At 36.5% G+C, this 13,850-nt stretch overlaps 1 protein-coding gene across 8 annotated transcripts in view; it reads right to left on the bottom strand.

The window, feature by feature from the left end:
* Window positions 1-13,850, bottom strand: part of ATP8B4 (ATPase phospholipid transporting 8B4 (putative)) — a 213,537-nt gene that overhangs the window by 172,940 nt on the left and 26,747 nt on the right. The window lies entirely within an intron of this gene.

Genomic DNA, 13,850 nt, shown 5'->3' with positions numbered 1-13,850 from the left:
GAGGGGGAAAAGGAGACATATGTAATATTTTAAACAACAACAATATATATACTAGTATGTCCAATTGAACAAATTTAAGAAAAGAATTCATCTCTTTTTAGAAAATTGTCCTTCAAATTCAAACATAGTAAAAATGTTAATTACAAGTTTAACATCACTCATTTTCCTACATAATCTTACGAATTCTTATACTGTCATTTCACTTATGCATATAAAATAATATCAAAATCCCAAGGGGATAGCAAATTTCTGAGGAGGTGAAGACCTATCTGTATGCTTTTTTAAGTCTCTAAAAGCATTTAACAAAGCGATAAACACTAATTATTCAATATAAGACAGAGAATCCCATTTGGAAAAAAATACAAAATAATACATAGTGGAAAAGCAATTCTACTTATCAGAACAGAATATGAGCTGATATAATTGTTAGTTATTCACAACACAAACCAGTAATTTCTAGTACATACCTAGAGAAGTACTTTAGTCAAAGAAAGATAGGCACTAGAAATAAATATAAATCTTTCACATTTTATAGCACCATATCTACATGCGGCTTATTAACTTTACCAGGGAGTAAAGGAGACAAAAAAAATCAAACACTCCTTTAGCTTATTTTCTCACCTAGGAAAGTCTGAACAATGCTTCCTCTGCAAAACATCATGAAGTTCAGTCCATTTGTGCTTCTAACCTCAAAAATGTCTTGCTGAGAACAATGGCATTTTTGTGGCATTTGGTCTACAAGAGTGTTTAAAATATCGCAACATGGGACTAAGTGGTTTACAAAAATCATAGAAACATGACTTGGAAAGGAATCTTCAAAGTTCAGTTATTCATTCTACCCTTCTGCTTCCATAGAGAAGTTGTCTAAACCAGTTCTGTGATACATTAATTTTTTAAAAAGGCTTCTGCTTATTAGGATAGAGAGATATAATATAACATATTTAAACAAAAAAATTGGGTGGCAGCAAGAAGTTAATTATAGACATTGGAAAGTATAATAGTTAAATCAATAGGATGTAATGATTAATGGCCCAATGGCAACTTGTACGGAAGTATCTAGTGATGAGGCATATGGCTCTGCCTTTGACTATGTTGTACACAATATTTTCTTTAATAACTTACATCAGTGATTCTTAATCCTGATTGCTTGCTAGAATCACCTGGGACGCTTAAAAATGCCTGAACTCCAACCCCAGAACTTCTGGTTCATTTGACCCATTGGATCGTATATCAGTGAAGATGCAGACGACATGCTCATTAAGTCCACATGTGACACAATAATAAAAAGAAGATTTAATGACAGAATAAGTGCCTGTTGTGTGCCAAGTTCTATGACAAGTAAGATACAGATGAAAATGAGATTTAATGTGAGCTTAATAGGAGTCAAAAAATCAGCAAATTGCTAGTGCCATTTTGGCTGCATTAATAATTCTACTTCAAGCTGGTCACATGACTTCCAAAATATTGTTTGACTTTGGAGCAACCCATGTTAAGAGGTTATGGAAAAGCTGAAGCTCTTTGAAAAGAAAGAGAATTGCAGGTGATTGTTTTGGAGTTAGTCTACTCCGTGAACCCAAGTTTGATATTTTAAATACAAATTATCAACAAAAACAAAAAGGTCACATAAAACAGGAGACATTTTGGCTCTGCTTTGGCCTCAGAAGAAATGCTACATTAACAGATAATAAAGCAAGAGAAGATTAATGTGGCTCAATTGATAGAAAAACTGTTTAAAATCAAAACTATCCAAAGATGGAAAAGGTCGTTTGGGGAGGCAGTGGTTTCCACCACCCCCCCCCCCCCAGTGGAATATACACAGACTAGAGAGGTAGTTGGTGAGAATTCTATAGAGAGAAGTGTATGGGAAAGCTTTAGAGCAAGCACGTCAAACTCTCGGCCCACAATGAATATTTTTGTGGCCCAGCCACATCATTAGTCTTGGACTGACTTGTTTGGTGTGCACAACAGGAAATATTTCGCTTTTAGAGAACAAGAAAAATAGGTTTATTTGCATTATGCTTATTAATTTGTGCAGTTATTCAGTGTCTGGTAAGTTAATATTCAATAAAAAACATTAATTTTTATTAAAATGTTCTATTATTTTATGTTAATGATTACTCATTTATTTCAGTCCTTTGTATTCAGCATGTCTCCATCGAAATAAACCTATGTTTCTATGAAAATTGAAGCTTTTGTTTTTTTGCAGCCCACATAAACTTAAACCTTGTTTATTTGGCCCGTGTTAGCCTTTGAGTTTGACATGCGTGCTTTAGAGGATAATTCCACACTGAGAGTCCACCATGAACTGAGGCTAACTTAACAGTACCAGAGAAGGCAGTCAGGTCTTCTACAAAATAACTCTTCTTCCCAGCACTTTTGGAATATTGGTGCAGAAGGGTGTCACCATCTGCAATACAGTCCACTTTGCACCTGCACAGCCACAGCTCTAAAAGCTTGCAAGCAAGGAGCAGGCATGAAACGAAGGGCAATGAAGGCTGCTAGAGAAGGCAGGACAAGGGTATCAGCTGTAGATATAGGTCACTGATCTGGATGTAAGAATCTGATTGTTGTCCTTTGCTTAATATTTCAGACTAGTTCTTCCCTGTTCAAGCCAGAACACTCTTACAAAGATGTACACACATTCTTACAACGACAGCCTTACCTACCTGCACACATACTGTATATACATTTATAGATGTGGCCCCTAATCAACTCCTAGAATCATTTATAAAGTGTTTTCAAATTTAAATTCAATGCCTAAATAACTTGCTTTTGTAAGGAACTGCATGGAGAGGCAGATATAAAATACAACAGTAATCTGAGGACTGGTTTTGTAATGGTGCACATGTTGAGGCTACATTTTTTAACCCGAATGATCTGATTAATCTTTCAAGTACAAAATGCCAAATATGATAGTTACCATCGTTTAATAATATGATTCACAGAACCTAACTACTTGGTCCAGTAAAGAAAATTACAAAACAAGATTAAAAACCACTTTGAGACCGTTGGGGTTGGTGGTTTTTCTGTCAACTCTCAACTGTTACTGAACTTGCCCAACTTTATCCACATGGTTGATTTATGGATTACTCTCATAATCCATTTGCCAAGCAAGAAACTTGCATTTGTCATTCTCTCTTCACAGAGGAAGTTACTTTCCTTCCTGCTCTATCTTTTCATTCTCAGTCTTCGTATAAATCTATTTCACTATAGCTAGGCTATAACACAGCTCCAAAATTCTAACATCAAAATTAGCTTATTAACTCTTCTAATTCCAATTATATATTGCTTGTAAACTTTTCAACTTCATATCATTGCAATGAAGAAAGTACAAGTAAAATAAATATGCCAAATCTGTGTGGATTTACTTGAAATTTACTTCACAAAGCAGATGAAATGAAACCAATTATGGGGATACTGAAATATCACAAGCCTGGAACAGGTAAATAAGAAACACTTAAGAGGTGTAGTTTAGCTGGGTTTTTTAACTATCTTTCTTTTTAATTTATTTCCATTTTATTTGATGTTTCTGAATATTAAAAAAAGTCAAATGATTCTTACACCAATTATTTCAAATGAAACCATGCAAAGAAATGCAAGTATATACAACAATCAGCCCCTTTCTGTTTTGATGTTTTATACAATTGTGTGATCAACACTGGAAAACTAAATGGCATGAATCTGGTTGGAAAATGTTCCAGCTTACCAAGAAAAAAAAAAAAAGCCCAACAACATGCAGGGTAGTTGCTGCTTTGTGTCTGCAAGTCCATTTTCAAACTTGTAATTTTATTCAGGAGGCACATGGGACTGAAAATTGTAGCTGTCCAATTTTATCCAGCTAACCCCCAGAAAGCACAAATGACATTCCCAACCCTCTCTGGAGGGTTGAGATAGTAGACAAGTGTTATTATCTGTAGTAGATCCATCTGTTTTGCCTAAAAATGTAGGCTTTTTCTCTGAACAAAAATAAATCCTTAGGGCCCTTCCTCTAATTTTGCTAGCTGGCGTTCTAGAAGAATAGTGAAGAACCCCTCGTTTGAGATTTAAAGTGTGACAATGATAAATACTCCATTGCATTTTACAAATTTCTGCTAATTGCATAGACTAAAGACAGTTGTTTGCTAAATGGCACTGAAGAAAACCTGGCTCAAGTGACACTACTTCGTCCAAATGTTTCTGACCAAAGACAATTATACAATAATATTTATTGGCTCACTTTTAAGATATGGCTGACATTAATACTGTACATATTTTATCAGTCAAATACATGGTCTAAGAGTTTATAAAATAAGTTCATGCATTAACTCTCAGAATGTCATGTACAAGATACACGCGCACGTGCACATGCACGCGCGCGCACACACACACACACACACACACACACACCCCAAGCACTGTGACTGCATTTCAGGTGGATACAGTCCTATACACAAAAACAATCGTTTCTCGGCTGTGGTATGTAATTTGAAGAAACTTCCAAGATTATGGAGGACAGTAATCTTAATCCAGTGAGGACTGATAGAAAGTGTCAATCTGTGGGATTTCAAATGTTCTCTTAAAAAACAAAACAAAACAAAAAAAAACACCCAGAATACATAACCTCTATACAAAGAAAAATATAAAAATTCTGGGTGACGGTGTTTGATCACACCATATAGTTTAGAATGAAGTGTCATTCGTTAAATTACTAATTCCTTTGACAGCATTAATTTGTGAACTAACGTTTATATCTAGTTCAGCTGCATTTATGGCCCAAGATCTCATTTTTTAAAGTGGCACCAATTTTTCTCACGTGTAACAGCACTCTATTTTTAGCAGCAATTATATTTTTAAAGGTTAACAATTTAGAGAACAAATGTATAACTATATTTATTTTCTACTTTATACTCACCAGTTACAATATTTACAAAAAGCTAATAGCTACATGCAGACTAACCTTGTCCTCATCCCCCACCCCCACATCTTACTCAAAGGTTTTCACTCCCACCTCATTTCTGACCTGTTTGGGGGAAGGCAGGCGTTTCACATAAGATGCCTATGTATTCTAGAGAGGATTCTTGATTTTAATACGTATAAAGACAGTGTAAGACGAAATAATTCTTAGTTCTGGTGTGTTCCAGTGCCCCAAAAGTTAGTTATATGATAAACAGTACCTATTGACAACCTATAAACAATGAGACATTCTAAAGATGCCCTAACAACTTATGTAACAGCTGATCAGCTAAAAGGCCTCTTTAACTGTGAAGCAGTCATCACTGACGGGCATTTGAGGTAAGACTCCAAACCTAGGTGTGGTTATTGGTAACCAGCAAGTTTAACTGAAGAGGTGCCACCAAATTCAAAAACTGATAATATATTTTTAAAAAGCTATTTACTTTGCCCTCGCTGGTTTGGCTCAATGGATAGAGCGTCGGTCTGCGGACTGAAGGGTCCCAGGTTCGATTCTGGCCAAGGGCACATGCTGGGTTGGGGGCTCAATCCCCAGTAGGGGGGCATGCAGGAGGCAGCCAATCAATGATTCTCTCTCATCATTGATATTTCTATCTCTCTCTCCCTCTCCCTTCCTCTCTAAAATCAATAAAATATATTTTTTATAAAAAGCTATTTACTTTGAGTGAAATTAGGTCCTCAGGTATTCTGCATAAAAAGAAATTATGGACAAAGGGAATCAGCAACTGGCCATGCTAACTCTAATTCCATGAATCCAGATTTCATAAGAGGAGGTATTTGCTACATGTGTTTTGCTTACAATACCTCCCTAAACATTGCCAGCTCTATAGAGTTAAAATGTTGTATGAAAGGGCTATTGAGGAGTAGGGGGGTTATGCTAGTGACATCATACCAGCTGTGAAAATTGAGACAAATAAGTTGACAAATTCCTGAAAATAGCAAATTAGGTCCTTTGTCAAAACAGTTATTGGACCATACAGAAATAGTCCAAATATGGAGCTTATGAATTAAAATTGTGGTCCTATGAAACTAGTTTTCAGACGGTTGGATTTCTTTAATACCAAGGATTATGTTTGTAAATTCCCACAACAGAAGGATTTGTTGAATATGATAAAGCTGTGAATGAGATAACAATTGAGAGGGGGTAAAACATGGGATTTTTTAACTATCTGAATGCGCCACTTTAGAACGTTTAGGAATAGGAATTCAGAAACTAAAACAAAAGATTAAAACAGATCAAACAAATTAAGAAAACAAGGAATCGGGCAACCGCTTAGCCAAAGAATAACACTCTTTAAATAAATCAAACGTCAAAAAGATAAAATGTTTATACTTTTAAACTCTTGAATTCAGAATGAAAATGAATTTGAGAGATGTCCAAAAATTATCTTCTCTCCTACAAGTAAATTATTTACAAAAAGAGAAATAAAAACTTCTGTCATATAGAACGTAGAATAATTTTTACATAACAGCACGCAAAACACAAGGCATTTTCAATGTTTGCTAAAAAGCCACCGTTACTATGGTAATGCCCCAACACACGCACACACACAAAGCAACAACCGACGACCAGAAACCCACAACTAATGCAAGTTACTGGCACTTTCCACAACTAATTCCAACTTGTCACGCTGCATGTCGTCATCTGAGCTCTTCAGTTTTTGCGTAAATTGCTTGGTTATCAGGCCTTTTGGTGAGGACCTGCAGCCTGTTGGCAGTGCAGCTACACGGCTCGCGAAGAAAAGAAAGAGAAACCCAGAGTTCCCATCAGGCTGGGGACTAAAGCAGGACTGGGACGTGTCCCTGCATGTGGATAGCCCAAGCGTCTCCCACAGAAAATATTTACTTTTACCTTTCCATGGTCGTTATGTACTTGGATAGGCAAAATATTCGAGATGAGTGGTTCAAAATGCTTCATTTCCCTGGATCGGAAAGCTTTTATACTATTTCTCTCCTTTTTATTACACATTCTTAATTGGGTGGACTCTACCCTACTTACTCTCTTCTTCCTTGCATTTTTTCCTGCCCTCTGACTTCCAAATCCCAACTTTTTAAAGAAAAATTAAAACTGCTTTCTTTAGTTTACAGGTTCTTCAGTTGCTTCCTGCTGACTTAAAGGTGTTTTTCCTTAGTTCTTAACCTCATGGGCACCAAGCGTCAGATACAGGGCTACCCAGGCCTGTTTCCTGAGAGGCTCCTTCCCCTAGGCGCTCATCCCACTGGCTTCTCTGTTCTCAATCCTTGCTGCTCTCTGCTCATTTCTTGGGCTCCTTCCCTCCCAGTCTTTAACTAACTGAGAGCTTCCACCCAATACCCCACCATTCAGTCATCACTGCTTAACAAATTCTACTTTTCTCCCACCTTTAAGAACTTCCTTCCAGATATCTCTAATCTGCAGCTCTAACTTCACCCAAGTTACATTCCATATTTACCTGGGCATTTCCATTTGAATATCTGTCTATTTCATGTGGAAGGCAATAAAATCCTTTTTCACTTTGTGACTCCTCAGCTCCTGAAAAGGTATTATCTCATATTTAAGCTCTTTTTTTAACATACTATAATCTGAGCCATAATTTCCTATGACACACACCTTACCACCAATTAGGTTCTGGACTCCGGGTCTTTGCGGTCTCTCCTTCCTAACTTTAGCGGTAAATAGGAAAACAAGGCTGGAATCATTTCCCATTTCCTCTGGCAACACTTCCTTGAACACTTCCACTCACCTGGAGCCTTCGTTTCCCTAACACAATTAGAATTTAGCATTGCCTTTTCATGGTTACCTACGGTCAAGTTCTTTCTCATGTGCTGGTTGCTCCTTGAAAGTAGAGAGCAGAATGTATATCCCTTCCCTTAATAACCCCAGTAGCTCAACACATTGCCAGTCTAAGCAGATAGGGCCTGCTAACATGTGAAGGGACCAATACTCTGCCACCCTGCATATGCTTTTGGGGATATTGATTTTAAGTGTTTGTTAAGAAACAAAGGACTCAAAAAAGAACCTTGGACCCTTCCTCCTTCCTTGCCTAAGATTCAGACAGAGAAATCTGCTTTAGGAAGGAGATCTTAGGGTGCTGCCTGAGCCTGATCTGAATTAAGTGTGGTAAGCAAGCGGGATTCAGGCAGCATAGCTCATCTATGTGAGCTAGATACTCCCTGTGTCCCACTGTTTCTGAGTTGCCTAGCAAGGATTTTCCTGTTATGTGTGTTCAAATAGCCCGTTCTCACTTTTGAAATCGAATATCTCCTTTGTCCCCCTTTGACCTTTGTCCAAAATGTCTTAGATACCCAATGTTGTTTCCTCACTATCTTTGGAATTTTCACATCTATGTAAATTCCCCATATTCGTATTAAACTTGTTCTCCTGTTAATCTGTCTCTCTTAGTTTGGTTATTGGCCCAGCCAGCAGAAGTTAGGAGGTAGCAGGAAAAGTATCCATGTATTTTTAGCCCCCACACATGCACTTTAGGGCCCACCTCGTTTCCTCATGTATTTTTATTCCCTTGAGCTTTATCTTCCTTTTGTACATTGCCTCAAAAACCACTTTGGAAAGTAAGTCAACAAACACACACATTGCTAGGCATACAGTAGGCACATGGTGAATATATCATTTTTTAAAAATCATTTTTAGTTCTATAAAAAAAAAAAGGACAACCAATCATTAATTCACGCACACATACAGGAACATACAGTTTTACTGTTATGCCACTCTGGTCCTAGGGAAACACATTATCATAACGTGAGCCTAAAGAGGTCCAATCCAAGCTCACAGACCCGGAATGATGGTGGATCACATTTCTCTACTCCACTCTTAACCACTTATTCTGAGTCAAGATAAAATAAAAGTGACTGTTGAAACATACAAAGTCCCATTTAAATAAATGGGAGGGAAATGTAGAAGAGAGTCTTGGTGATATCACTGTCACACTATCTGCTGAGTCAGCTATGTTGTCTCACTGGGTGAACACTCTTTGAAAAACTCAATAGTCATTGCTCTATCGATCACAAAGGTCTTGAGAGCAGCTACAGGTTCCATCCAATAATCATAATATCAACAAGGCATTCTAAGATACTAGGAATAAATTAAAGTGTTGGGATCTCAATTTTTGGATGGAAAGCTATTTGGTTAAATTGTCACCAGCTCACATAAACCTGTGCACTTCCTGGGTAGGATCAATAATTAAGCTCAAGGGAAAAAAGAAAAAGAACGTCTTTGGCAAGTTCACATCTCCCCTTGTGCATGAAATACACTCAGATAAAAGTTATTAAATGTTCAGCTTTACTGAAGTTTCTGAGTTTGAGGCTGGAAAACTTTCTTATCACTCAAATGAGTTCATGTCTCTTCTCAACTTCTATTAAGAATTTGAATGAGAGTAGAGTGTGCCTGTGCCTATGTGAGAAAGAGAGAACAAGAACTAGTGGAAACCAATGATTTCTAACACCATTTCTCTCTTTTTAAATGAAGTCAGAAAACAGCTCTAATTAATCTAATATATTTTCAGACTATTTTCTTTTACATCAACACGTTTTAATACAGCTACAACTGTTTTCACGACTACCATTCACTTTGAACTCCTTTTAATAGGGATAATGAGTCTGGCTGCTTGGCCCACTCTAACATTTTTAACATTAACATATTTTAATACAATACTGTTTTCATTACTTCCATTATTCATTCCTATTATTAACCAAGAAACCTTTGAACTCCTTTCTAATGAGAATAATAATTCTACCGCTTGGCTTCCTCTCCCTCCACTCTCCAAGCCCACTTTGTTTTATACATCTTGGCAGTCTGAAATCTCTCTGTAATTTTATGTTTTCTACCTTCTAGTTTTCACAATATCACGTCTAACTCGCCAATTAATTTCACTTAGAATCATTAACCTTGTCTTTTGTTTGTGTTCTAAACGCTTTATCTTCTGAAAGCACTTTTAATAGTTTTTAAGCCTGTGTTATGTCCTATAATGTACTTTGAAACTTTAGGCTTTTTGTTAAATTAAGGTCCTCTAGGTACTGAAACATCATACTTCGGCCTTCAAAGAGAAAAGTTTTCTTGGCCAGGCTTAGTGCTTGTGGAAATCACACCATTCATCTGAGCTTTGTGTAAATTTTTCTCCCGAGTTCTCATCTACAAATGCTAAGGATAAGATTTAAGGTCATTCTTAGCCTCACATTTGTAACATTTTATATCACTTTTATTGGCCTTTGCCTCCAGAGTTTAAAAACTTCACCAGTAGGTATGTGAGGGAAGGAGCAGAGATCTGGTAGACTTTTGGTTTGTTTATTTTTGTTATTGTTTCATTGTTTTTCAGGGTTGGTCAAAAGAACAGCCTGGTACCATGGGGAAAAACCTTTGGAATCTGGTCACTATGAATTAGCATTGCCACCTCTTAGCTATGTGACCTCAGTTACTAAATGAAGCCCCATTTCATCTCTCTGTTTGGTGGAAGATTAGCAATATGTGCAAAACACCTGGTACACAGCTAGACTCACAAATGATTGAATGGGAGCCATTATTTGGCTGTGCGACTTTGAGCAAGCCAATCAAATGAAATCTCTGTACCTCAATGTTTTCATACATAAAAGTGAGATATTTGTTTCATACATAAAAGTGAAATACTTCATAGAGTTGTGAGATTAAAAAAGCTTAATATAGTAGAGTGCTTAGAACCATGCCTTTTGTATGGTAATCACTATATACGTGTGTAAGCTATTTTTATCATCATCATCATAGCTAAGTTTATTGTTATTATTATCACTGTTAACATGTACTTAGAACATCAGGAAAATCTTCTCATCAGATGCTTTGCACGGAGTAAATAATCAATAAGTATCTCATCGAATTATTATCACTTCCATATACTGTAGCTTATTTACTGGGGCAAGGAGGTGAAATAGCTACTACCACAATCACCAGTAATCTTCTTGCTTTAGATACATTTGTTTCTCTATTCTTGCATCATCTGCATAATTTATCAGCAACTTTCATATCTTTAATATCACAGATTTGCTAATTTGGGGCATGTTACCTGCTGCAAAAAGTTTATAACTTTAGCCAATTTCTCAGTATCTTCCTAACATTCTTATCATTGGTATCTTACTTTAGCCAGTGCTTTACAGCGAATCTAAGATTTATTATGAGTACTTGCCCACAGCCATATTAGGATTAAGCGAAAAATTCATATAAAATTTTTAACAGGACCTGGTACATAGTAAGTATCTAATATATTAGCTAGTCTTACTATTATCAAATATTTATGTAAGTTATCTCACTTAATCCTTCAGTAAATAATCCTATGAGGAAAATTCCACATTTCAGAAATAACTCTGATGCTCAGAGAAATAGACAAGTCAAGATCACAAGTTAGGAAATAAGAAAGAGAGAAAGGATTTAAACTACAGTCTATCTTATCCCAAAACACTCTTTCCACTACACTTGAGGGGCCTTTATCATTTCTCCTTTCATCTTTGTCATAATAAGTCTCAGTTTATTCCCATTTCCTTTTCAGCCTTTAGGTAGGAATACTACTTCTTCAATTATTATGGGCATTCTCCCTGGGATATATTAGGGTCTCTTCAAATCCATTTCCATTTGGGGTAACAACTCTTAAAGAGAAGCAAAATGCCCCTGGATTCTTCCTCTCTTAAAATGATATTTAAAAGCCTTACAATCAAATAGATACAGCTTCAAATCACATATATACATAGACTGGCTCAAAGGGTCATTATGTGTTATTCTACTTCAATCCTACAATAACTAGATGAAATAAGTATTTTATTACCCCAAATTTGAGACTGAGAGAGGCCCCACAACTCATGTATGACCCACTATGCTGTTGGAAGTTCCCAAATCAAGAAACCTCCAACTGATTCCAGTGGGGACCCATGCTCATTCTAGGAGGACCCGGTTCATCCCCTCTAAGCCATTGTCGTGGTCATTAGACCTGCCCTTCTCTATACTGCAGGTCCCCTTTCTCAGCTCATGTTGTCATTCTTGGTTTTGCTGGCCCATTATGGGTTTTGTTCTTTCCTTGGTATATATTAACTCAGTGACTGAACTGCCATGTTTTATTTGATGCAGCTGCAGAATATATTTCTATTGTCTTTTTATTAAATTTATTGGAGTGACAAAATTATACAGGCTTTAGGTATTCAATTCCATAACACCTCATCTGTATACTGTATTGTGTGTTCATCACCCACGTCTACTGTTCTACTGTCTTGTTGTTAGGAAACCCAATAGAAAACACAGCCATAGCCACACATCTGTGTGCTTTTGTTCAGTACCATGCAAGCTCAAAATAAAACGATCTTGTCTCTGTATCATTGGCATGTTATTACTTTTAAAAGAAAGAAAGGTCTGAAGCAATCACAGAAAATTACTAACATCTATTCAATCTGGTGGTGGGCACACAGGTGTCATATTATTTCCTGTACTTTTCAGTACATTTGAAATATTCATAAATTAAGTACAAAGAATTATAACTACAGAAGACTATACCATCTTACAAAATGCAAATAAAATATGACTTCCCTTATAGAGTTTCTACTTACAGAATGAAAACACTTGTTATATGTTGGAAAACAAGTAAATGCAGTTAAGCACTTAAATGCAGTTATCCCATAGTAGATTACTTATTTCTGTTTTTTCCCAAGGTCTTAAAATATACACATGTCTACACCTCTGATTTAGGGTTTGATGGTCAAGACTTTCAAGGATCAATATCTACATTTGAGGACTGGCTATAGAATGGACAGAAAGGCAGGGGGCCAATTCTGGTGATGGCCAGAAGGGCTAAATGACTAGATGTCACACAGCGAAACATTAATCACCATGAAAAATTATAATCCCTCCCTCCCTCGGGCTAAGAAGCATGTTCATCTTCTTCCTGAGAGATTCCTTCTCTCAAAGGCAGACTTACTTTAACCAAGTTTGCAAGATGGATGAATAAAATCAGAATGCTGATATATGACTTTACAGAGAGAAACTGTCACAGAGACAGTGGACTGACCCCCTATAAGGAAGTTTACATTGAACATTAAGTTATAATCACAGTTTATGTGATTAGCACAGCATGAGAAAAGAAAAGTTATTAGCTACCTCTGTTGAAATTTAATAGTATTAAGTTGCACTAACCAAATGCATCCATCCCCATATATGGGAAAGACCTACCAATAGAATGTTCAGAGAAATCAACAAATCAAATGCTAAATAAACAAAACAAATACTAAAAATAATCCATTGGCCAAATTTCTCTCCACTCTGGCTAGTGCCTGGATGGACACTGCCACAATTTTCCCTTTGACACTCACATTTCTATGCTTTAATAGCCATCAAACTCTGCTTTGATTTGAGACTTTCTTCCTTTATGTGCTGGTACTCAGTTAGATAGGCCACATGTCACCTACAGAATCAATTCTTCCAATTATCTTTTTTAGAGCTAATAAAAGACTCCATGTAGCAATTTAGCTTGAGTCATAGAAAGATGAAGAGATCTTTATGAAGGCCCATGATATAATTCATGAAGTTGCCCACCAATGTATCCCAAGTTTCTAGAACAGTGCCAGTTAGTTAGTAGATACTCAGTAACTATTAATGTAGATGAAGAAAACCCTTAACTATTTTTAAAAATAGTTAAGTTCAAACTTAAAGAACACATTTTAACTAGTCATTTTCTCACCACTCAGTAATTATAATCACTCAGGATCTGGGAACTTTCTCCTAGACCTATATACAGCCTGAGTTGCTTAGAGAAAATCCTCCAAATGCCATTCATCACTCATCAGCCACTATCACCACTTCTATCAATAAGTACTACCATAGAGACCCATTTCATATTATTTCCTGTGTATTCTAGTGCCCAAATCGGCACCAAAGTGGACTAAGCATTGGGGGAAAAATA

The sequence above is a fragment of the Myotis daubentonii genome, chromosome 1, assembly GCF_963259705.1.
Source record: "Myotis daubentonii chromosome 1, mMyoDau2.1, whole genome shotgun sequence".
In the NCBI taxonomy this organism is placed as follows: Eukaryota; Metazoa; Chordata; class Mammalia; order Chiroptera; family Vespertilionidae; genus Myotis; species Myotis daubentonii.
Note: the sequence above shows the minus strand (reverse complement) of the source record. Positions and strands in the feature narration are given on the sequence as shown.